The following is a 24,842-nucleotide window of genomic DNA, read 5'->3' on the forward strand; positions in this document are numbered from 1 at the left end:
TACAGTTTAAACATTACTCCTTTTGCCTGTCTGTAGTCTTTATTATAATAGAACTATTTTATGACTAAACACATTTCATCTTAATCCCTTGTCCTGAAGACAAAGAACTAGCTCAGACTTTAATGTGGGCTGTACATGCACTGAATTATAGTAAGGTAAATTTGTGTTCTTTTGCTGTCAGACAATAACAGCTAACTGTAAGGAAAATGTTTCAGGAAAAGTTTAAGTTATATAATTATTCAAAATATTTTAAGCTTTTCTAACCATTGAAAAAAATTCCTGGGGGCATGTAATAATTTCATAAATACAGAAAAATCCTAGGTAAAAATTCCAACCTTTTGCTGCAGTTTCAAAACTGTATACTTTACAGTTGAGTATATGAAATGTGTGGCATCCCTAAACAGGGTGTAAAACGTGAGCATTTTATACTTGTATATAAATCCCATCTGTCTATATCCTGATATCCTCCAGTTGCAACTGGTATTTAGTAGACACTGCTTTTTTTAACGTTCTAATTAGTATACTCAAGTTGATCAGAAATGTATTAAAGCTGATGTCTATGCTTACCTTTATTCAGAGAATTGCCTAATGATAATGGATCTGTAAGACTACAACCTTCTCTTCCCTCAAATTTCTTCTAAAGATCCACCTCTTCCATGATGTCTATAAGAAATCAGACAACTAATGATGCTCAAAAGGTAGCTGAGGATAGTCAGCATGTTATTTTAATAATAAATATATAGTATGATGATATCTTACTATGCTCTTCATGTTAATTGAGTTTTAGATGGCAAGCTCTTTAGACTCATAGACCACGTCCCCGTGAGCAGGAGTGTGCGGTTGCCATGGCGGGGGTGGGGGAGAAAGCAGCAGCACAAAATTCGTGCTACTGCTTTTTGCCCAGTGCATGCTCCTGCTTGCGGTGTTAGCGCAGGGAAAAATGCTCTGGAGGGGAAGCTGGGCCCAACCTTACCTGGGGTCCAAGGGGCTTCCTGATGCTCCAGCAGCAGCAATCTGGGTATGAACAAAGCGTGCCCCTGGCAGCTGAGGAGCCATGGCAGTGGCAGGAGGGCAGCAGTGTGGTGGTAAGTGGGAGCTGCCGCAGACGCCACCAGCATTGTCGGTGACGGAGGGGGAGGGGAGGGAGGGGTTGGCGAGCGCTGATCAGGGGTCAGCGATCACCCATAGATGCCACCGGCAGCAGTGCCAGCAGCCAGTGGGGATCGCTGACCACCCACAGACTCCACCGGTGGTGTCGGCAGCAGGGGTGGGGGCAGTGAGCGGAGGCTCCTTTTTGTAGGGGGTGTACAACCACGCTCAGGGGGTGTACATGCACCCCCTATGCATCGCCCCTGAATCTGGGCACACTGAGCCTGGCTGGCAGCTGGAGAGTGGCTCTAGCCATCCAGGCTCCAGTTTCAGGCAGCGCACATTGCTACCATGTGGACCACCCCACTTTTTTCTGGCATGGGTTTTTTTGATGCCAGGATGTCCCAGTGTCAAAAAAACCCCACTGCCATGCTGCAAATTAACAGTACAGCAAATATCTGCATGTGCAGTTTGTGTCACTGCAGCACTGTAAGCCGCACACGTGCACTTGTCTGGATGTGCCCAGAGTGTCTTCGCATTGTTTGTACGGATAGTAACAAAATGAGGTCCAGATCCTGAACCTTTGCATGTTATAAATATATAATTAGTTGGATCATTCAAAAAGAAATTAGTGCTTTGCTAAGACAGCTATTACCCTTTACCAGCAGCTAACATGACAGTAAAATGGGGTCTGTATTTGTGAGTGTATTTTCTGTATTCAGCATTTGCCATAGCTTCATCTAGACTGAGATTAAGATGTCATATTAGCGCTTGAATAGTATAGCAAGTGTTACGTGTATTATTTCTTGTCCATTCTAGATTTTCAAAACAAGTTACTTAGCATGTTGTATACCGTGTGGTAGATTGGACTCTTATTGCACCTCTTCTTTTAATTTTAAGGGCTATTGTAACAGCAGGTTGGGGCTTTAAATCTGTTAGATTTGTAATTTTATAAGGTTTATTTATTCAATTACATCTGCTTGAACTATTTTTTTAAAGTAGCCATTATGCATGTCTATATGTAAGCATCAGTTTTAGGTATAAAAGAAAGAAAGTTAACTTTTAAAAGAGAGGATGGGAAACTTAAGACGTTTTTAAAATGTGTTCTGGGGGTGGGGGGCCGGGGGTACTTTAATTACAGCAGCTGCTCTAATTAAAATGCTGCAGCATCTAGTGTATGAACATCCTTGCGCTTCAAAGTGGTAGGGGTGCTTTAAAGCTTGTTAAACCAGCTTTATTTAAAAACACTTCTGTTGCCATTGGAGCATTGGAGCATTGGCGCATTGGAGCAGCCTCCTGGCACATCTACAAGCATACTTATTTATCACCTTTTAGGATATAAGAGTGAAAGAGAAAGGCAAGGTCAAAAAGCTTATGATTGGTAAATGAGAATGGAAACCTCAGTGACTTGCATTGTCATCTTCAATCAATTAAATAAACTGTTTGCATTACTTGACTCTTGAATATTTTATGTAACAAAAAATATTCCCTTTCTCTTTTACCTTTTTTATTGGCTTCTCTCTGATCCTGGATCAGCTCAATTTAATACATTTCAAAATTGTTTGATGACTGAAAGGTTCAAATCAAAATGTTAGTCATTTCTTTTATTTGCAAGTGGAATTGTGTCATTTTAACATTTGTTATGGCTGACTGCACCATGCAGGGAAAAGTGTTGTAAATTTTGATACAGTGCAGCTGCACAAACCATTATGAAAGTGTCAGTTTTTAATTGGATGGTTGTGTGCTTTTGTCTCTAAATCTGTATTTTATCCATGACTGTTTAATATAAAACAGAAACAGTCTGGGGAGCAGGGAATAGACCTCAGGACTCCTCCCTCCCAGATGTGTGCCCTGAGAAGTACAGAGGTACAACCCTAGGTTTCTTGAAACTTTTAAATAAAGTACGGTACTTGGGGCATTTACACACATGCTCCAGGAGTAGGGAAGGGGTACTTTAATTAGAGCAGCTCTCAGAGCAGCAGCGTCCCATGTATCAGCAACCCCCATGCTGAAAAGTGGTGGCGGGGACACTTTAACTAAAGCTCATTGAACAAGCTTTAGTTAAAGCACCCCTGCCACCATTTTTCAGCATGGGGACAATGATACACAAGATGATGGAGTCTGGAGCACGGTAATTACCATGCTCCAGCAGACTCAATTAATCTAGTCTGCTCTGATGAACTATAATTACTGCACACTGGAGCAGCCTCACTGCTCTTGTATAGGCCCATAAGTAGCAAAGGCTCGGTTGCCCAGGATTAGGCAATAGCTGAGTGAGCTTTTAAGGGTTGTATTATTGGACTTAGGCTCCTAAATTCTAAGTTCTACTTGATACACCTAAGTTCTTTATTTGGTTTGGCCAAAGTTCCTAAATAACCTAATAAAGGACTTTTCAAGATTCATTGTCCTGAGAGATCTGGCTATTCATAGAGACAGCACATTTAGCAAAGAAGTTCCCAACTGCCAAATGACAGACAATTTTCTGAAATTGTTTTTGCCACATCTACAAAACTGAATGCACACCTCTTTCGCTTGTGATTGTCTGATGAACTCTTTCTAGTGAAATAAAAAGCCATTTGACCAGGGGTGGGAGAAGTATGGCCCGCAGGCTGGATCCAGCCCACGAGGCCATTCTATCTGGCCTGCAGGGCCCCTAAAAAAATGTAGAAAATGAATATTTCTCTGCCCTTGGTTCCTGTCAAAAATGCAGGAACCAAGGGCAGTAGGACCCAGGGGAAGCCCAGCAGGCTCCAAGAGTGGGGCCCACCCGGCCCCACCCCGCAGCCAGAAGCCCCAGCCAGGGTTTCTGGTCTGGGAGCATGTGCCTGCCCCAGTGCGGGAAGCTCAGGTAAGGCAGGGGGGAACCCCGGGCTAGGAAGGAGCGCCGGGGAGGAAGGGACCCTCCCTGCCCTACACCCAGTGCCTCACGCTGCAGCTGCTTGCGGCCCATGTGGGGCTGCCTGTGCCCGCTCCGGACAGCCCCATGTGGGCTGCGAGTGCCTGTTGTGTGGGGCACCGGGTGTGGAAGGGGCCACTTCCCCCCGCCACACTCACCTTTTCCCTGGGCTCCTTCCTTGCATGGAGAAAAGTGGCCCCTCGCCCACCCCATGGCTGGCGCTTCCTGCTGCTGGCACTCGCAGCCCACGCAGGGCTGTCCAGAGCTGGCACTGGCAGCCCCAGGCCAGCTGCGAGTGGCTGCAATGCGGGGCACCAGGCATGGGGCAGGCGAGGGGCTACTTTCTCTGCTCCCCGCACTCAGCACCACCTTGTAACCTAGCCCCACTGCCAGGCTGGCAGTGGGGCAGGTTACAAACTGGTGCTGAGCATGGGAAAAAGCGGCCCCACGCCCATCCCATGGCTAGTGCCCTGTGCTGTAGCCACTCGCAGCTCACATGAGGCTGCCCGTACCTGCTACAGACAGCCCCGCATGGGTTGCGAGCACCTGCAGCGTGGGGCGCCGGCCATGGGGCAGGCAAGGGGCTGCTTTTCCCCATGCTCAGCACCAGCTTGTTCCCTGCTGGCGGTCAGGGGGCTGGGGGTGTGCGCTGCCCCCCGCCTGTACCACAGGGCTGGGGAACACTGGGAATGAGCGGGCAGGGAGCCAGTGGGAGCACGGGGCCCACACCCATGTCCTGGGGCCAGTGCTGGTGGGGCCCAGAGCAGGGGGCAGGAGCGCAGGGTCCCAGCCGGCAGGGGCTCTATGGAGCTGGGTCAGCTCCCCCCTCTCTCTGCTGGTGCAGCCCAGCCCGGCTCCACAGACCCCTGCCAACCTGCATCTCACTTTGAGCCCCACCGGTGCTGGCCATGGGACATTGGTCCCAAGATGGTGACCAGGGAGTGGGGCAACAGTCAAGGGGCGGGACTACTGATGTGGCCCTCGACAGCCTGCCAAAACTGGGTAAGCGGCCCTCTGCCCAAAATAATTGCCCGCCCCTGCCTTTGACATTCTCACCTTCAGCTATTCCCAACCATCTTAAAGCTAAAGCAGCTTCTTGGATCCAGCTGCATCCTTTGTTTCCTTTTCAGACATAATTGCAACAACCCAGTAAAGGCTAGTGGAAGTATTTCTGTATTCTGCTTAATTTACCCAAATTGTCTACTCATACACTTGGACCTGAATCTTGCCGCATACAAAGAGCTTTTGGCCTACTTTGTTTTCTAAATCATTAAAAAGGGTGTTCTGGAAACCAAAGAAATCTCACTCAAACCTTTAAAATGTGCTTATTAAATGCCACTTACTCTCTAATCCCCCTTTCTTGGTAAGGTTATTGAAAACCTAAGTTTTAGCCTGTCAAAATCTAAAATATAGCACTCTCATATTTCAGACCTGAATGTGGTACCTAAATAGCTTCAAGGAATGTTGCTTGTGGGTCAGGACATCGTGGGAATACTTTCATCTAGGCAACAAGAATACTTAAATCTAGGCAACAAGCAACAAATGAGCTTTGCTGATACTGTTACATTATTCTGCAGCCTTCAAAACCATTAATCTTATGATACTGACAACTAATATGCAAGTTATTATGGAGTAAGTGGGACAACAGTATTTGTGATCCACTTGTTCCTCTCTAGGAGTCTGGATGAGCACATGTTCTTGGTCAAAACCTTTAAATAGACAAGTTATCACTGTCATGCATTTAAACATGATTGATAGTCTCTTCTTAAGGGAAGCTTAGGTTTGGGAGTAGCAGAGGTGTTGTGAATTACAAATGAGATTTTGAGCAGATTGTATTGTACCTCCTGGCACCATGCCTTGCTCATGCCAATGTGCTAAATGACTCTCATTAACACCAAACTCACCCACACCATCTCTAGCAAAGAAACACAAGAGCTGTAAACTGAATAGGATACATGCAGGACAGCATTCTTTCCCTTTAGATGTGCTGTTTCCAAAGATAAATAAGGTTCTAGATTGTTACAGTCACATAGTATGTAATTTAGAGAAATCTTTAAAGCCCACATAAAATGTGTATGGAACAAAAGATGCTGAAATTATTATAAAAAGAGCTGCTAGTAAAGATTTGGCAAGGTTTCCTTCATAATAAATCATGCAAACAATGAATTACAATTTGTACCAGCCAAAATGAACTACTTGGGTTAGACTTAATATAATGCTGTTATTCTTAAAGTCTGTTTGTTAATGATGTTCCCATTATTTTCTTTCTTTCAGATGCATGTGATTAAATATTCTGCATAAATACTGGAGATGGAGAATAGTGCTATTTCATACGGCTGACAGAACTCCTTGACTACAGGACAGGACTAGTGAATAGATAAATGTTAGGAAACAAATGGTTCTGCTTAATTGATGTTCTTCTTATAAATGTAATATAATTCTAGGAAAGTTCTGAAGACATGGAATATATATGTGTACTTGGTTGAAATATTATCTCTGTTGGAGATATTTAATACATAATAAAGTCTGAGGACATGTCCACACAGTTCAATGAATATTAGGAAACCCTGGACTTTGTTGCAAATTTAAGAAAAAGTTCTATCAACTCTTACAAATTCTAACTTAGGAGTTAGTTTGTTAAATAATGAATTCATGCTATATGTTTTGCACCTGTTTGTATCTTTTCAGAAAGCACCCTTTAATTGGCAGTGGGACTTTTACTAGTGAGCAGCAAACAATCTGAATCCCTTTTAAGAAAACATCTTTGATTTTATGGCTCCACATTAGGGAATTCCTGTTTTTTGAAACCTCTGGCTTGTATTATACAGGACATCAGACTAAAAAATAATCTGTGACTACCAGATGTGTATTAAATCAAACTCAAGTAATGCTCCTTAATTCTTTTATTCCCCACCCCCTTTGTAAATTAACATAGGTGTTCTTACTCTTTTACTTCCACTTTAGTGCTCATTATAATGAGCAACTTTAATGTACATTTCTGAAAATTGTGAGGACTTATGGCAAAATCGTCATAAAGTTGGTTCAAATTGGAACTTTACTTTCAAAGGGGATCTTCTTTATTCTGGTAAGAATTGTATATACATTTTACCATTGATGATCACAGTGAAGAAGGAAGTGTTTTTAGGTCACCCATCACCATACTATCTTAGCACCTCTCAAGTATTGATAAATAAAAATACCATATTTACTGGAATATAAGATGAGGATTTGTTTCCCATTCAACATGGGAGGAAAAACTTCTCATCTTAGAATCAAGTATGTGTCAGGCAAGCAGCTGCTGCAGCTCCAGATGGGGCCATGTCACAGTTAGGGGGTACACAGGAGAAAGTGGGGAAAGGGGTGTGTGGCGTGGGGGGAGCATTAGGGAAAGGGCAGCAGGGGGATTGCAGGGAAGAGATTCACAGAGTGAGGGGGGCATGGGGAAAGGGACACTTGGAATGAGAAGAGCTCAGTATATGGCGAAAGCATGTGTGGTGCAGGGAGAACACAGGGAAGGAGCACATGGTGTATGGCAAGCATAGAGGAAGGGACACAGAGGATGGGGGAAATGGAGTGCAGAGCAAGGGGGGCACAGGGATGGGGCACGCAGTGCATGGGTAGTGCAGGGGAAAGGGTATGCAGTGCTGGGTAGAGCACAGGGAAGGGATGCGTGGAGAAAGAGGAGTGCCATGTGGAAAGGAACACCCGGGGGAAATGGAGCATGGAGAAAGAGGAGCACAGGAAAGGGAAATGTGGTGCAGGAAGAGCACAGGGAAAGGGATGCATACAACTGAGAGCTCAAGGAAGAGATGCATGGAGCAGCAGGGGAGCAGCTGCAGCTCCAGCCCTGATCCCAACTAAAGCTGGAGGCTGAAGCCAGAGACATTACTACTGCCTGACCTGGCCAGGTGCTTCATGCCCCCAATGGAAAGAGCTGCAAAATGCGAGAAGGACAAGTGACAGGAGAAGGCAGGCACTGGGGGAGGTATGGGCAGCAGCGGGGGTAGGCACGGGTGGGGGCAAGTGTCAAGGTGGGGAGGACAAAGGACATAGGGCAAGCTGCCTGCCCCTCAGCCACTGCTTCCCCTGCCACTACTTTCCATGTGGCAGTGGTGGGAGGGATAAATTTAAGAGGACTCTCCAATAGCTAGAATTTAGACATGGAAAATTAAAACAAATTTATAATTTTCTGTGTCTACAATCTAATAACTGGAGAGTTGTTTTAAATTTGGGGTCATCTTAGATTTGAGTTAATATGGAAAGAATTTTTCTCTTCCCCTGCCCTATTCCTAGCCTGTAGGACTAAATAGCCTGATCAATGTATAGTTATGTAGTTTTGTGTAGGTATATGAAAAAATTATTGAGGATAAACCAAGACAAAAAATAGGTTTTGCATTTAGTTCTAAATGTAGTGAAGTTAGTAATCACTTATCTTTTGTTAACATGAATCTTGGTCCAGCTTCTGTGGAGGTTAGGACTCCTGAGAACCAGGTATAACAGTGAGAGGATGGATACCCCACAATGAGAGACACTATGCAGGGAATTCATTTTTCAAGCTACTTCTCTCCCTCTTCTCTCACTCAAAGTTATTTGGGTTCTATTTCAAGCAATGGCTTTGCTGTCAGGTGCTGATGAGGTAAACACTGCAGATACTCATAGACGGTGCTAATAAGAAGTAAAGTTGTAGAGCTTCATGTAACCCACTTTGATTTTTTTTACTGTCTCATCAGCTCCCCAAATGGTTTCTTGTAGGTATTCAATACGATGGAGAAGAGAACCGAGCCTCTGGCACTCTATAAATGGAGATCCCAGGAATGGAAGAATATTTATCCTTAATGACTTTCTGTGTGGTCTGAGGAAAATGACTTGACTGTTCAGGGATTTCATTCAAGCTCTGCAGCTTTCTGGAGGTCAGACAGGAATAACTGGTCAACGGTATCAAATGCTGCAGAGATGCATCTCGCGATGGTAAAGACAAATGGATATTTATTGTCTATGGACATAAGAAGGCTGTTAGTTAGAGCAATAAAGGCTCTTACTGTGTCGAGTATTGAGTGTTCCAGGAGACTGGTATTTGACAAAGAACCCAAGAAGTCTAGTTTTTGACAAATAATTCTTGATCAGGTTGCTTATCAAATAGCTGAGTGGTAATTTAAGGGATCTGTAACATTGAATGAAGATTAATTTAGTACTGGTCAATCTGTGCTCTTCAGGTTAGATGATATCTTCCTTTCAAATATGTGAAACTCTGGAAATTGTAGCATTACAGGGCTTTCTACCCACAACCACCTTCTCTTAATTATGTAGCTTAAACTCAACTGATCTCTAGATCCCCTTATTTGCTTATTCAGTCCTGACCTGCAATACCTTATGTATTCCTGGCCCTTTCCTGTGTGCTGTTATTACCATTTCCTGGTGATAGAAAACCTGATATCATTAATACTCATAGATCTACAGAACAGTATTCAATTATGCATATCGTTACATGTGCTTTGCTTACAATATATTTTTAGATGAAAGGTTGAGTAGGAGCTTTCTTCTGATTGTTCCCTCCATGCATCTTCCTTTTTGTAGACCAGCTTGAAGGGTACACAGTAGGCTGATCTTTCCTTCCAGCTTATTAAATCTACACCCTCTGCAGGCACTGATTTATTCTGCAATGTCAACTGGACAAGGGGGGAGGGCAGATCTTGGGAACAAAACAAGGTGCTCCCTTTCTCTTGCCACAGGACTGTGCCAAATGACTGCCACAGGAGGATCTCAGACCCTACTGACCTGAGGAGCATGGGATCAAGTTGGGACAAACTTTAGAATTAATACAAGTGTTATTTTTTTCCCCATGGGTTTCTTGGGTTGTTCTTGAAATACATACTTTGAGGGGAGAATTATGGGAGAATACAAATCAGGTTAGATGGGGTAAAAAGAAAAAAAGTAAAGATTGAGGTCTCTGAGTTGGAACAGGTTTCTTCAGTGACTGTAACTTAATAGCTACATTGGGTAAGTCTCATAAAATCTGTTCCTTACGTTACTCTTCTGTAAGATGGTGGTATAAATATGCATTCTCTTTATGTGCTATATCAGTACAAAGAAACATCAATGCACACCCATCAGCTGCAATATCCACTCAGATGTAGCTGTGGTAATGATGCTGAAAAGTCTACCCCACACTCTCATGATTGAACAAATGGGTATAGGATCAAAAAGGAAACTTTCCTCAAGTCAGATTGGCAAGGAATGTGAGTGATTTTTGCTTTCCTTGGGATCATCTGTGCAAATTTTACCTAGCAAATTACCTACCATTACCTGTGGTGTGAGAGAGGGGCTGGAGTTGAGGTTTTTATGGATCATTTGGGATTAAATTTCTACTGCATAAAATCACAAGGGACTAGGCTCAATAACTGGGGTGTCCCTTTAGAGCCTGTGTTTATGCTCCATATTTAGTTCCCTCAAAAAGTGCCCATATTTTTAAAAGGGCTGAGCTACCAGCAGTAGCCATTATGATATCATTTATGGTGCCTCAGTATGGGGCACTAGATAGTACCTAACCTGAAGAACACATTTTGATTTTCAATCTTCTGAGAACCTCTTTTAAAAGTTCAGTGTCCTGTATGAGCAGTACCTTTACATGCAGCAAATGAAAACCTCTGAAAGAATAGTATAGGGATTTGTAGCTTGGGCAGTGCAGAGCATCTGGAATGCGTTATTGTTTTTATTGATTTCTCTTTTAATATTTATTTATTCTATTTAGGGCATGGGACCATGAAAGACCCCAAAGCCTATATTTTCCCCCCTCTCCTTTAGACCTGCCCTATAGGTTCAGGGGTGCCTCCTCAGCAAATTTTCTTTTGTGGCTTCAACATATATCATGTGTCTTAAATTTTAAAGATTTAACAATCACTTGCACATAGTTTTCCTTTATCTTAACAGTAGCTTTCTTTTATCTTAACCTTAGTTAAAACAAAGTAGGTCAGAGACTCTAGCCAGTAGCAGCAGCTGCAGAAATAACCCAGGCAGGGACTTACGCACTGCAGAAAAGGGATAAAGTAGAGCCCAGATAGGGCCACCCCCTCCACGTGACACGGTTCTTGGGCAAGGACCAAGAGGTGCCTTCCCTCGCTCCTTTCTCCCTAGCCATGTATGGTCTTGGGAAAAAACTGCAGAGAAGAGCCAGCCAGTAGATCTGGCATAAGCAGGAATTGTTGAACATTCACAGATGTTTCTTCAGTTTTGACTGGACTTTCTGGGTTGTACCGATTGGCTGTTTGCATTTCTACTCCCTCACAAGCACTTTGACTCAGGTTTACTCTACATCTGCCCTTCTTACACTCTTCTCTTTTGCACCATTACCCCTACTGCCTTTACTTTTCTTTCAGTTTTACATTTTCATTCATAGGCTGCAGAATGGGGTGGGCCACGCCCGGGCCATGGCCAGACCAAATTTTAGCATGTTAATTTATATAACCCTCAAATGCACAGTAGTCATTCCAGTTAAATATATATGGCTGTTTTTATAACTGCATAGCTAGCTAAATTAATGTGCTACAAGTTCATCGGGCCATGGCCTGGGCGGCCCACCCCATTTCGCTGCCTATGTGTCCATTCCTAAATACCCCTCTGCACCCCTGTGACAGGTTCAGGTCCCAGGGGCAGCTGCAACACCCCCTGGTGGCCACGCAATTCCTGCCTTGGCTCCAACTCTAGCGGTCCTCACCTCCTTTACTCACCCACCACACTTTTAATGTTATTATTTGGAAAAGAGGGAGGCTGCCTGAGGGAGCTAGAGTGAGCCTGGTTTTGTTCCCATGATGGGCTTTGGCCTTTCCAGCCTCTGCCTTGAGCCCTCTAGCTCTGGTAGGCACTCGGGGACCTCCAAACCACCTGTCACCATCCCTCCCAAACCACCAGGACTTCCTTCAAGCATCTAGTTCCCACTGGTCCTCTCCCCCAGCTACTGGACCAAACCGAAACCAAACAGAAGCCCTTCTGGCTATAAAAAAGCTACAACCCAACCCTGGATCTTAATTAGCTGTTAGCCTGCAGCTTCCCTAGCTGTCTCAGGGCATAGCACACTCCATTTGCTTCTGAGTTACAGGCACCCATGGAGAGCTCTTCCCTATTCAGCTTCCACAGCCAAACTGCTTGCCCTTGCTCTGGCCCTGCTTTATATCTCTCCTGCCCCCTTCCAGTCAGGTGACTCCAGGGGGTTGCTTGCAGGCGCTTGCTAATTAATCTCATTACCTCCTCTGTATGGCAATCCAGCCCCAGCTGCACCCTGTCTGTCCCTGGGCTGCTCCTCTCCCCAGGTCCCTGGCTCTCTGTCATACCCCCCCCCCCAAAAAAAAAAAAATAAAAAAAATCGCAGAACTAAATGATGTTTGGTCTGCCTGAGTATTATACTCCTTTCTCCTACCTTGTACCGGCCTTGTCTAATTAGATTTTAAACAATACTGCTTTGTGTTTATACAGCACTTAGCACAATGGGTTGGTCTTGAAACACAACAATTGTAAATATAATTAATAAGAATAAAGTCAGAAGGCACAGGAGGGGGACAGATTTTCAACAGAGCTTTGATGCCTTCCAAATTTGTGTATGCAACCCAATCTTCTGCATCCTGAAAGAACAAAATTTTAACATCTAACAACTTTACTTTCACCAACGAGTGCTATTTGTTTGCTGAGATTCTGCTTTTTGTATATGCTAAAGTGCATTTTTAAATATGTGACTTGCCACATTGTCTGTGATCCTAAATTTTGCCCAATTCACCCTTTCTATTGTGCAGCTGTCAGGCTCCACATAAGGGCTGTTGGAGAAATTAGAGGTTGCCATCTTGCTGCTCTAGGCTCTGTTGAAAGAAGTAAACTGCACCATCCACTTCTCCAAGGTCTTGAATGTTGCTCAACTGTGGTATCAAAAACTCTTGCTTAGACTGAGGTTTCCCCCTGTTCCTGCAGGTACTTGTTCATTCTGGTCTGAACTCTCATTGTGAGGAGTCCAGGCTGTTGGCATGACTAAAGTGTTGCTAAACAGTCATAAGATAGTAAAATGCCATTCTCTTGAAGAGTCGTTCAGTTATTCGGGAGACTAACAGCTGGACTCTTCACTAGATGTTATTATTTTAATGGAAAAAAAGAGAGAAACTTTTGTTACTGACATCATAAGCAGCTGCTTGGTTTGCTTATGCCCAAAGTCTCAGAACCTGCAGTATTAATTTACAGACAGCATCAAACTACCTGGTAGTCAACTGACAAGAATTACCCAGGCTATTTCACTGCAGATCCTGTAGGCAGGAGAGGTAGTGATTTATTGTGCTGAATGTGTCTGGACAGTGATAGGATATGCTGTTTGTCAGAGGAGTTATTTCAAAAAATGAAAAGGTTTGTGGTAAATATGAAGGAAGAGACTGGCTGATTTATGCTCATCATCGAGCCATGTTGTTATTTCAGCTTTTCATGGGCTAGAACAATGCATTCTTTCAGCCAGATTTTAATGACAAGAAAAGGCTGTCAAACTTATGAATAATGGCAATAATAGCCAAGATTGCTTATTTTCCCTTGATCTCCAGCGCAAGCTCATTCACTTCAACTGAGTGCTGCCAATTTAAATCACCAGAAAATGTGATCCACCATGTGCACTTAGCTCTTACTACTGGAAAACACTGTCAAAACACATGGCTGGTGTAGAGCAGTTTTCACTTATGCCAGTGTTGAGAGGAGATTATTAAATATGTGGGTCTCTAATAATTTCAATAATCAGTTTCCTGACACTTCAAAGACATTATGATACCGTCTGGGGTACCTCTGCTGGCTGTGATCAGTGATCGCCCTACTTATGCTCGGTCACTGATTCTGAACCTGAGACTAGGACACCTGTAGAGCCTCCCACTCGGTCAGGATCCCCTCTCCATGTAAGTTTGGAAGGGGTTGTGTGGTCATGACCTCAGGTTGAGAACATGGGGAGTAATATTCTACCACTTTCCCAGCCGTCTTAATATCCATGCAGATGGTTATAGCAACACTGGCATTTCTACTAGGCAAGTTGCTGAATCCTTCTGCCATTTTAAGCACTGTCTCCATTAGCCTAGCTCTAAGCAGAGTTAGAGGACATTGGCTTAAATCCATAGATTCATAGATTGTAAGGCTGGAAGGGACCTCAGAAGATCACCAGGTCCAACTCCCTGCAACAAGCGGGAAAGACAGCTGGGACCTTGTACATTTAACTGCCACTCTACCCACTGAACTACTGGCAACCTAAAAAGATTTTCCTAGTTGCTGCCTAACCTTCTATGCACCTGTATTTCTGCCAATAAGATCCTGTGCTTACTTAAATTTCCTTCACTGGGCAGGTGCAAAATACCTGTGTTCAAACACCACTGAGTTGCTCAGCTTCTAAGACCTAGTATAATGTTTCTCCATTTATCTCATGCAATCCAGTAAGCATTCTCTGGGCATTCCTGTAAGACTGAGTCTGGCACAAAAAATGAAGGGAGTATGTGTCATTTCTTAGGGAATCCACATGAGAGGTGAGAGGCCTGTTTTCAAATCCCAGAGGAGTACTATAATAACTCGCTTATTGTATATTCTGGGGAGAAACTTTTTACATTTATCCTATGGGAACTGGTCCATTTTTTGTAAGTAGTTAGCCATTGAGCCAGAAATAGGGGAAAGAGAAAATATGTGGTTAGGACACTCATTTTGCCCTGTCAGTGCATATTTTGTGGGCCAGACTTTCTTTTGATGTAAATTGGCACAGCTCCGTCAGTAGAGAATTTGGCACTGAGTTTCTGCAAAGGACAAAAAAGCAGCAGACACTTCAAAAATATACCAACAGGATACAAACTTCCATAATTTTTGCGGTAGCTTAAGCTCCACCAGATAGATGGAGTATGGAGAAACCTGAGGGAAGCCATTCTGAGGTGCATCTTAATTAGCTGCAGAATACAGTAACTGTCATTTATTTGTAATATGTCCTGAGAATGTCAGATAGTGATAAGTTGGAGAAGTATTATGATAGCTGCTATCAAAATGCAGGATTCAACCAAAGTGTAGGGTATTCCAGCTTCAGGCAGTTGGGGTTTTTAGCACATGTAACTTTTTCTGTCTACCCATTCTCAGAATAACGTCTTTTATATCTATGGCAGGGATGCCAAACACACAGCCTGCAGGCCAGACCCAGTCCATGAAGCTATATTGTCCAGCATGGGGGTTTCAGGCAGACCCTTCATGCTGCATGCAGTGTGTGGAACCAGTCCAATGTGTGGGCTGAACTTGTCTGGCACTGCACAGAGCACAGGGGAGCAGTCCAGGACATGCAGGGCAGTCTGCTTGACCAGATCTCCAGTGTGCTCAGATGGCCTGGGACTGGACCCTGACCATACCCAGAGCCAGTGCCCAGGGCATGCAGCATGTGTCCCGCACAGTCCCCTTGTGTCAGGTCCAGTCCATGCACCACAGGCAGTGCAAGCCCCAAAGCAGAGCTAGTGCATGCTGCCCAGAGGTGCAGGGGGCTGGCAGAGGGAGCACGCTACAGACAGTGTCCCACTGGACTGTCTCTGCATGATGGCTTTGCTGTGCTGTGATCTGGCTTGCAGACAAGTCCAGAGATCCTCATTTGTCCCACAGGGCTGGATGAGTTTGACACTCCTGCTCTATGGGATTAGAATAGAAGATTTAGATTGAAGAGTTCTCCAGTGGAATTCAGGTTCTGATGTTAGTTCCTGGAGGACCTTTGAGAAGTCACTATATCTTTCTTTATATTAGTGGATATATATGTAAGATGATGGTAACACAAAAATCCGATGAGGTAAGTCCTAAGGGTAAATTAATTAAAATATGTGTAGATGAGCTGGAAAGTGCAAGGGGCAAGATAAGATGTATGAGTTAATTAGTGGAGAGGAAAGAAGTCAGATTTAGACCTGGCACGATTGTGATGCTAGTGATACTGAAGGCTCAGTCAGGTGGTTCATTTTTGTTATTTGCACATCCTCTAATTACTGAGGAAACTGGCTATGGCTCCTGATCCTTTATATTTCTTATCTTACCCTGCTTTTTGCAGCTGAACTAGTTCCTACCACTTCCATTCTGTCCCTACTTTTATTGATGGCAACATGTTAGATTTAGTCATAGTCTCTCATAGTTTGTGCATTCCTAACTCTGCAAAATTATGTCTCCATGGTCCTTTATGCTTTACAATTTGTACTGTTTCCAGTTCTCATTCTCACTGCTTAGAAACAATTACAGACTTTAAGAAGCAAAGTAAAATGGAAAAAAATGTGGTAAACCAGCTCAGACAAGGTTCTTCGGGTAAATGCGTTATCTTTTATTAGACCAACTAAATAGTTGACAAAAATGTTCTTTGCAAGCTTTTGGGCACAAACACCCTTCGTCAGGTATAGGGAGAGTCTGCTGGTGTTTTGTGTTCTCCTGGGTGGAACAGAAGCCAATATGCAAAATGCAGGTCTATGGTAGCTGGTAAAAAATGGAGAGGTTATCTGGGATTATTGGATGGCAGGCAATGTCTATATGCCCAATGTCCATATTTAATCCATGTTTTTTTGTATCCAGTACATTTATGAAGCGAAGCTTGTAGGCTCATCTACAAAAGGTGTTTTGTAAATTCCCTTTGAGGATTAGAACTGAATGACTGGAGAGAGAGTGACTGTCTTGTGAGACGTGTGCACCCACAGGTAATTAGGTATTTTTTTCTTTGATAGATTTTTGGTGCGCGTTCATTCATATTAGAGATTCTATGGCCCGTCCATCTGAGAGGCAGAGGTTATTATGGTGGTGTTTGTTGTTGATTATTTCATTGTTCGTTCTTTCCCTGAAGCAGTCAATATAATGGTCAAGGTTTGACTTTTGTCCACTGTAAGGTATCCAATCTGAATTTATTTTTTGGGGGGCGGAGGCGTTAATCTTTTCCTCAATGTTATCAAAGGATGAAATATTGTTGGAAGTGGATTAATTTTGGTTGTGGAAATATTTCTTGAGATGGAGGCATCAGGAAAATTCTTCTAGTTCTCCACATTGTGGTATATTATTACAGTATTGGTCAGGTATTTTTCTGAACCTTTTTTAAAGAACTTTAGAGAGGACAGATTTTTCAGCTTTGGTATGTGTGTGGAGAGACTGATAATATTTGAGGGTTAACTGGTTCTTTCAGTTTCACCAAATATGAGGTTGGAATGTTGTAAGGTATTGGTGGTGTTTCTCTGGTGGTTGTTTTGTGGCTGGGAAAGTTGTTCTAACATGGCTACAACCAACACCCCCTCACCAGCTCAACCGTTTTGGCTGGTGAGCCAGATAGGCAGTGCCCAGACAGTCTGCAGGCCAGATGTGGCTGGTGATCCCAATCGATGCTGATCTGATGGTTGTAGTGGGGACTGGGGGGAGGGGGGAGGACAACCTGACTCCGCAGCAGGGAGGGAGCATGGCCTGGCCCCAATCCAGCTGTGGGAGGGAAGAGGGTGTGGCTTAGCCCCAACCTACTGCTTGGGATCTAGGGTTTGAGAATTTGGCAGGGGGGGAAGGTGGCAGTATTAACTGCTACCACTCCACTGTTGCCAAATTTCCCAACCTGTGGGGAGACCCATGGACTGCATACCATGGCTCCATGGGCCACAGGTTGAGCACCCTTGTGTTAAACCACCCCCCTCCCTACTAATATGGCTACTAAAAACTAAATAAAAAACCCATTTATTTACCTGTTAACATGACTGTATTCTGACTCCTTTCCTCACATAGTGTCTCTTTGTACAAGGTGATCATTCTCAGTGGGGAAAAACTATGATATGACCTTTTTCTTCAAAATACTAATGTGTTAACTGCTGTTGAATCACACATACCATATTAATATTCATGTTAATAAAATGATCTTCTATCTTGTAAGGTGTTTTAATAGAAATTGTTACTAGGGATAGTTCTGGCTACAGAGATAATTACTTACTTTTGAAGGAAATGGAAAAACTACCTGGAGTGTGAGTTATTCTGAATTGCTAGAACATTCAAAGCATTGGAGACCTGATTTTGATGGGTCTCTTGTCGGTACTGTATTTAAAACGACTACAAATGATGCATAGAAAGTGGAGAACAAAGCTTGTTTTGAAGACAAAGCACTGTGCAGTTTTATTCTTGGTACCACATCATTAATGTATATCACCTTGGATTGTTCTTGGCTGGAATGCAACCAATCCAGGTACAGACAGGTGCCAAATGAGGTTTCCTGCAGCTTTTTTTTTTTATATAAAAATATGTTGTGGGCCCAGGTTATTTTGGTGGAATAGCAGAAGCCCACTTGTTCTCTATTTTACTGGTTCCGTTTCTGGATTCATAGCCAAACTTTGGTAGGATCGCACACACCAGATGGTATATCTAAATTAGGAGCACAGTTATGCTGGGAGGCATTTGGCCCAGGATGAAGGCACAGAAACTGAAACAGTTCCTCTGTTAATATCAGTGGAAGCTGGGGGGGATTGGGACAATCCCCAGAAGTAGCTGGAGTGTTTTGGAGCTGCTGAGCCAACATGAAGTGGGCCCCAGATGTCACTGCAACCGGTAAGGGAGCAGTTTCACTTGTTCTGTCCGTATGCAACGCAGCACGCGAGGGGCACCTCCGCTTGGCTGGATTCAACACTATCCAAGGGGCGAGGAGTGGGGTGTTGTATTTTGGCCTGTCCGTTTTTTGGCAGGCTCCCTCCGACACATCCACTTGTTCTCCCTTTAGGCACTGGAAGGGGCAGGGGCTATGCAGACCGCCTGAGCTGGGAGGGCGCCAGGCAAGAAGGCCTGGGTCACTAGCGGCAGCAGGGCTTGTCTGGCACCTACAAGCAGCCGCAGGAGGGGGCTGAGGCCAGAAGATGTGGAAGGGTCAGGCCCCGGGGAGTCAGGCTGTCACCCTCCCGCCCCGCCCCGCCCCTGGCTCCTCCCACATCTTCTGGCCTTAGCCCCGCCCACCCGGGGTGGTGCTCCAAGCCGCCAGGGGGCGGGGCTCGAGGGAAGGGGCGTGGCCAATCGCATGGGCGGGGCTACTTGGAAACCTTAACTGGGGGAGCGGTGACGTCATGAGGAGGCGCCGGCGCGACGGGCTGGGCTGGAGCCGCGAGCGCGTCAGGTGAGCGAGAGCCGGCTGGCCCGCGGCGAGGGGACGGGGCGTCACTGCTGCGCCCCGTCCCGTCCCGTCCCGGCAGCGCGCGGGGCTCGGGGCTCTGTCAGTGCTGGCGGCGGGGCGGGTCCATGCCGTGCCGGCCCCTGCCTGCGGCTGCTCTCGCCTCTCGCAGGTGTCCCGGAGCCTCAGGGCTTCGAGCTCTGCCGGCATTTGGGACCCCGGTTGGTGGCCGCGGGTGCCCGTCTGCTGAGACTGAAAGCAGGTGGCTGGTTTACACCAGGGCTGAGGATTTTTCCTGGGGTCCTACGGGCACCTTGTCCCCCTTTTGAGCAGGCCAGATAGACGCTTTGCCCCCGGGCAGCGGAGGCGAATGTGAGTTTGGATTTGAACGAGGATGGTCCTGCCTCAGGCAGGGCTTGGACTCGGCGACTCCTGGGGCTCCCTTCCAGCCCGACTCCTCCAGGAGTCTTTGGTTTGAGCTGGCCACAGAAGCCGTTGTCCCGGCCTGTTCCAAAGCACCTAAAAACCTGAGGCAGTCAGGCCCGGGTGTAAACTGGCCATCTGTGTTCAGTCTAAATCAGGGGTGTCAAACTTGTCTGGCGTTGCGGGGCTGGGCCGTGTGCTGGACTGGGACAGCTCCCCAGGGTGCTGAGTTCAGCTGGAATGCCACATGCAGCACAGGGCAGCCCTGGGGCTGGTGGCATGTGCAGTTGCACAGGGACTGGATCCAACACTGTAGGCGGTACGGGGCATCGGTTCAGGGAGGTGCATGCAGCTCGCGAGTTCCTGTGCTACTTGCAGCGCTTGCCCTATGCCAGCCCTGCATACCATGTGCGCAGTGAGTCTCGGGGCTGGTGTGTGTTGCATGCTGGGCTGGACTGGCTGCTTGTGTGGTGTGCAGCACAGGGAGTGTAGTGTGTGGATTCCAGGATGGCTTAATACACACTGGTCTTGGAGCCAATACACAGGTCCAGTGTCGTGGGGCACCACATGCAGCACATGTCCCCAATCAAACTGCTGTGCTATGATGGCCATGCAGTGCTGGGTTCAGCCCATGCGCTGCAGGCAGTGCTCAGGGCTCAGTCCAGTACATGGGGTTGGTTCAGCAACCCGTGGGCTGGATCATACAGCTCTATGGGCTGGATCAGGCCTGCAGGCCATATATTTGGCAACCTTGGTCTGAATGATTGGATTAGTGAAGCTGAAGCTAGCTCCCTGGTTCTTCTGATCGATGTCTACAGGTAACCTCTGGAGGTTAATCATAACTCATGAAGGATGGTAACACTTGTTGTCCTCAAGTCATGTTCTCATCTAGAGCTCCCAAAATGATTTACAAAAAGGAATAAGTCATTATCCTGATTCTGTAGATGAAGAAAAGGGCTAAGTGGTTAAGTGATTTTCCCAGAGTCTCAGAGTTTGTTACTGTCAGAGTGGAGCACTTGGCTCCTGGATCATTTCTACATGGACTGGTAGAGAAATGCTGTCTCCCCAGCATGAGTGTTGTTTAGGGAAGTTCTGATTAGGGAAAAATTCTGTAGCTCTTTTACTAAGTAGATGAAACTTTCAAGCCCTTATAGATTTTGCTATAGATGGTGAGTGAAATGGTTTTTATGTGGGAACAGAAGAAAAGCCCTCACTTGCCCAATTACCTGTCTCTCTTGAGAAAATTCAGACCTCCTTGCACTGTGCATATTGAGTGGAAATAACAAGGCTAATTGCACACATCTGTAATAACATTGTGTTAGAGACTGCAGTTTCCCATCATACAAAAATAGTAAGATAATATCTTGAGGCATATAAAGATGCAATATCTATAAATATAGCCATGTTAGATGGGGACTCATAAAATTTTATATTGCATGTAGCAGTTAGAGACTGATGTGACAGCCAGGAGGACACTGCCGTTTATGTGCTATGTTCATAAGAAGAATGTTATGCCAAAGGCAGGCTGCTGAAAGTGAGGGGGTTGCTGGGATTTCTGTCAAGGTTCTCTCCCTGGTCTGTTTCCTGGATCCTAGAATAGGGCTTTTTAAAACTTTTATACTTTGGGGGGATGGGGAGGGGAAGAGGAGGGGTGTTGAGAATGATTTCTGTTACTTTGCTTCTCTGTCAGATTCCTTTTGGTTTGTGACCTGAATGAACAAGAAATAAGCTATTTGCCTTGAATTGATAAGAAGGACCCTTTCATTGGCAGGATTACAAATTGATTAAATACTGTTAGAAGTATCAGCCTGTTAGTTTTTCAAGTTACCATGAGGTTGCAAACTGTACTTCAACGTAGGACTGCAGAACTGTAGGGAATACCAGTGTTACTCTGTCTTTTTGGCTAAGGGCAAACATAGCAGATGATTTTTTTTATCAGTTTGATATCAGATGTATTCTTTATTTGGGACCTACATGTTTAACAGATTTTTGGAACAGGAAGGTGCAATAAGAGCCTTGTTTTGCACATCAGTGTGATATTGGAGTACTTCTGGGAATTATGGATGTTTCCCTGTTAACAGAATGACCAAGAGCTTTCAGTGTGATGCAGCGATGAAAACGGCAAATACATTTTTAGGATGCATTGAGTGAGGTATTTATAAAATGTCATCAGGATTTTATCAGATACTATAGTATCAGTTGAGCAACCTACTGCTTACAAAAGCCTATGCATCTTATATTTAGTTAGTGTATAAGATGCAAATCTATCCCGAATTCTTCATGACTTCAGATTGACATGGCTAGCTACCTCACAATGGAAGTGAATTGAATCATGATCTATTCCAAATAAATAATCTCTGGTAACAATTTGTTTTTATACTCCCAAAACTCTCTAATAACTGTGTGACTTTTTCTTAATAGCAAGTAGGAGAATTACCAAATGATGCGGATATTATCTCGGCTTGAACTGGTGATTATTTTGTAAGTACCTCATTTGTTTTGTTTAGAATCCAGGTAGTGGTACACTTGCTATAGGGAGAGTATAGACATAGAACAGGGGCGGGCAATTATTTCAGGCGGAGGGCCGCTTACCCAGTTTTGGCAAGCTGTCGAGGGCCACATGGGTACCCCCACCCTTGACAGGTGTCCCACCCCCTGGTCACCATCTTGTGACAAATATCCCAATGTCTTGGGACCAATGTCTTGGGGCCAGCGCTGGTGGTGGCCAGAGCGGGTCACAGGCTGGCAGGGGTCTGTGGACCCAGGCTGGGCTGCACCAGCGGAGAGAAGGGGGAGCTGGTCTGGCTCCATAGAGCCCCTGCCAGCTGGGATGCTGTACCCCTGCCACCCTGCTTTGGGCCCCACTGGCACTGGCCCTGGGGCAACGGTGCGGGCCCCATGTACCTGCTTACTTCTAGTACCCCCTCAGCCCTGCAGTACAGACGGGGGGCAGCATGTAGCCCCGACCCCACGCTCACTGGCAGGTAACGAGCTGGTGCAGAGTGTGGGGGAAAAGTGGCCCTTCCACTGCCCCATGGCCAGCGCTCCCTGCTGCAGCTGCTCACAGCCCGCACGGGGTTGTCCTGAGCAGGCACAGGCAGCCCCATACAGGCTGCAAGCGGCTGCAGTATGGGGCGCTGGCCACAGGGCGGGGGTGGGGCCATTCCCCTTTCCCTTCCCCGCGCTCAGCACCAGCTTCTAACCCGTCCCTGCTGCCAGCCTGGGCCCCGCGCTGGGTCTGGGCTCGCCCATTGGTGCTGTGGCATGGTGGCAGCAGCTGCAGCCCCCCCGCTTGCCACGCCAGGCAGTGTTTGCCACCGCCGCCTCTGGGCTACCCAGCATGTGAGCTCTGGGCAGGCAGCAACAGCAAACACTGCCTGGCACGGCAAGCGGAGGGGGCCGCAGCTGCTCCTGCCCTGGCACAGCCCCAGTGGGCGAGTCCAGAGCTGCACAGGGCCCAGGCTGGGAGTGGGGCCAGGTTACAAACTGGTGCTGAGTGCTGGGGGGCCCACGGGGAGTGGTCCCTCCCCTGCCTCATGGCCGGCACCCTGTGCTGCAGCCACTCACAGCCTGCATGGGGTTACCTGTGCCTGCTCAGGAGAGCCCCGTGCTGGCTGTGAGCGGCTGCAGCAGGGAGCGCTGGCCACGGGACGGGGGAGGGGCTGCTTTTGCCCAGGGTCCTCTCCTCCCCTTCCCCCTCACCCCTCCTTATCTGAGTTTCTGGTGCTGGGGCAGCCACATGGTCTTAGGCCAGAAGCCCCTGCTGGGGCTTCCAGCTGGGGGGGTGGGGCCAGGCAGGCCCTGCTGTTGCAGGAGCCCGCCGGGCTTCCCCTGGGTCCTACTGCCCTTGGTTCCTGTCATTTTTGACAGGAACCAAGGACAGATCAATATTCATTTTCTAAATTTTTTTTAGGGGCCCCACGGGCCGGATATAATGGCCTTATGGGCTGGATCCGGCCCATGGGCCATATTTTGCCCACCTCTGACATAGAAGATATTCCGGAAGACAACACCATGGAAACCAAATATCTCAGAAAAGATGGCAGTAACGTACCTGTGCGCACTATATAAGGGCATGTGACAGTATGAGGCATGACAGAATTAAAAAATGGCACTCCCAAATCTGTGAATTTACTTTTCCATATGCAGGCAAAACTTAAATATGCAACAGCGGTTTCTGTTTGGTCCAACAAATATCTGTGTTATGGGTTATGGTATTATTGGCTTTTACTTTTCAAATAGTTTTGTGCTGTGCAGATTTGTTTAGTGTGTTCTGTAATTCTCTTAAGGAGAAATTAAAAGGGAATAAATCTTTGGGAGAAGATAGAGTGAGTAATATAACTTCAAACTTAACCCAGCTGGCCTATAAAAGTAGTCCAGAGTGGTCTGCTTTGGTTGAAGTAAGCCAGCCACTGCTTATACCAAGCATCTATGATTTTCTGTAAAGTGCATATCTACCCTATCTTCTGCATTTTTAAAGTCTTGTGTGGTAAGCAAGAGTCATTTAAACGTGGTCTCTTTAATCATTTGGACAACAACTAGGTTAGTCATATGTGCTGTAGTATTAAAACAACATACGGCAAAATCATAATGTGTAACAACTATATAAACAATTCATAGATGGGCGGAGTGAGGGGAGGGTTGTTAAATTTGTGTTCTGAGCTACTTGCAATCATAACCTGTTGTTTTTTTTCAAAAGGAAAACAAATGAGTAAAAAAGCTAAAACCTTTCATTATATCCAGGTAAATATGTAACACCAAGTATCATTCTGAGAGTTCCATCAATACAAAATGTGTTATTTGTGATCATTTGATGCATCAAAGATAGCGATTTGTACTTTATTGTTCAAAGGTGAGTGGGGAGCATACTGTCTCCATGTATCTAGGCCTGGCTTTTATCTGTGCATGCTTGGAACTCCCAGTGATTTCACCAAAGAGTTTTGATTAGCTCTACCTTAAGTATGTACAACTATACATACAGTGATGTAAATTTATTCTGCTTTAATCATGTAGTCATGGAAATCACACACACAGGAGTTTATGCGTTTGGGCTTTCTTTGGAATCTAGTACCAGGGCTGAGCTACATTGTTATGCCTCTATTCCATCCAGACTCCCAGGATTATTTGAATTATGAGGTCTTTATAGAGGTGAAATAAAGCATATAGAAGAATACATATAAAAATGCTTCCCATACCTGCAGCTAGGTTAATTCGTTTTGCTTCTCATCTCTATTTCCATTTTCTCCCATCTCTATTTATCTGGCTTATGTCCTCTCAGTTTTTTGTTAAATGTAGCATGAACTGTAGGCAGTAAACTTCAAATACATACTTTCC

General features: G+C 45.5%; 1 protein-coding gene and 1 long non-coding RNA gene across 9 annotated transcripts in view; both read left to right on the forward strand.

Annotated features, from left to right (window-relative positions):
* The first annotated feature begins 351 nt into the window (after window positions 1–351).
* Window positions 352–9,035, forward strand: LOC109280754 (uncharacterized). The gene is made up of 3 exons (XR_002087165.2): window positions 352–698; window positions 6,260–6,368; window positions 8,738–9,035. It is a non-coding gene; the product is annotated as an uncharacterized LOC109280754 (long non-coding RNA).
* A 9,996-nt stretch (window positions 9,036–19,031) lies between these two features.
* AOPEP (aminopeptidase O (putative)) overlaps window positions 19,032–24,842 on the forward strand; it is a 313,993-nt gene continuing 308,182 nt past the window's right edge. For 3 of the 8 annotated variants that reach the window (XM_059724835.1, XM_059724838.1, XM_059724839.1), the window contains exon 1: window positions 21,175–21,989. The gene's annotated coding sequence lies outside the window, so the exon portion shown is untranslated. Of the gene's footprint in view, window positions 19,092–21,165; window positions 21,990–24,842 lie in introns of those variants that run through there. The other 5 variants (XR_009460997.1, XM_059724840.1, XM_019478015.2 and 2 more) reach the window with 4 other exon arrangements.

This window comes from Alligator mississippiensis, chromosome 3 (genome assembly GCF_030867095.1).
Source record: "Alligator mississippiensis isolate rAllMis1 chromosome 3, rAllMis1, whole genome shotgun sequence".
Lineage (NCBI taxonomy): Eukaryota > Metazoa > Chordata > Crocodylia > Alligatoridae > Alligator > Alligator mississippiensis.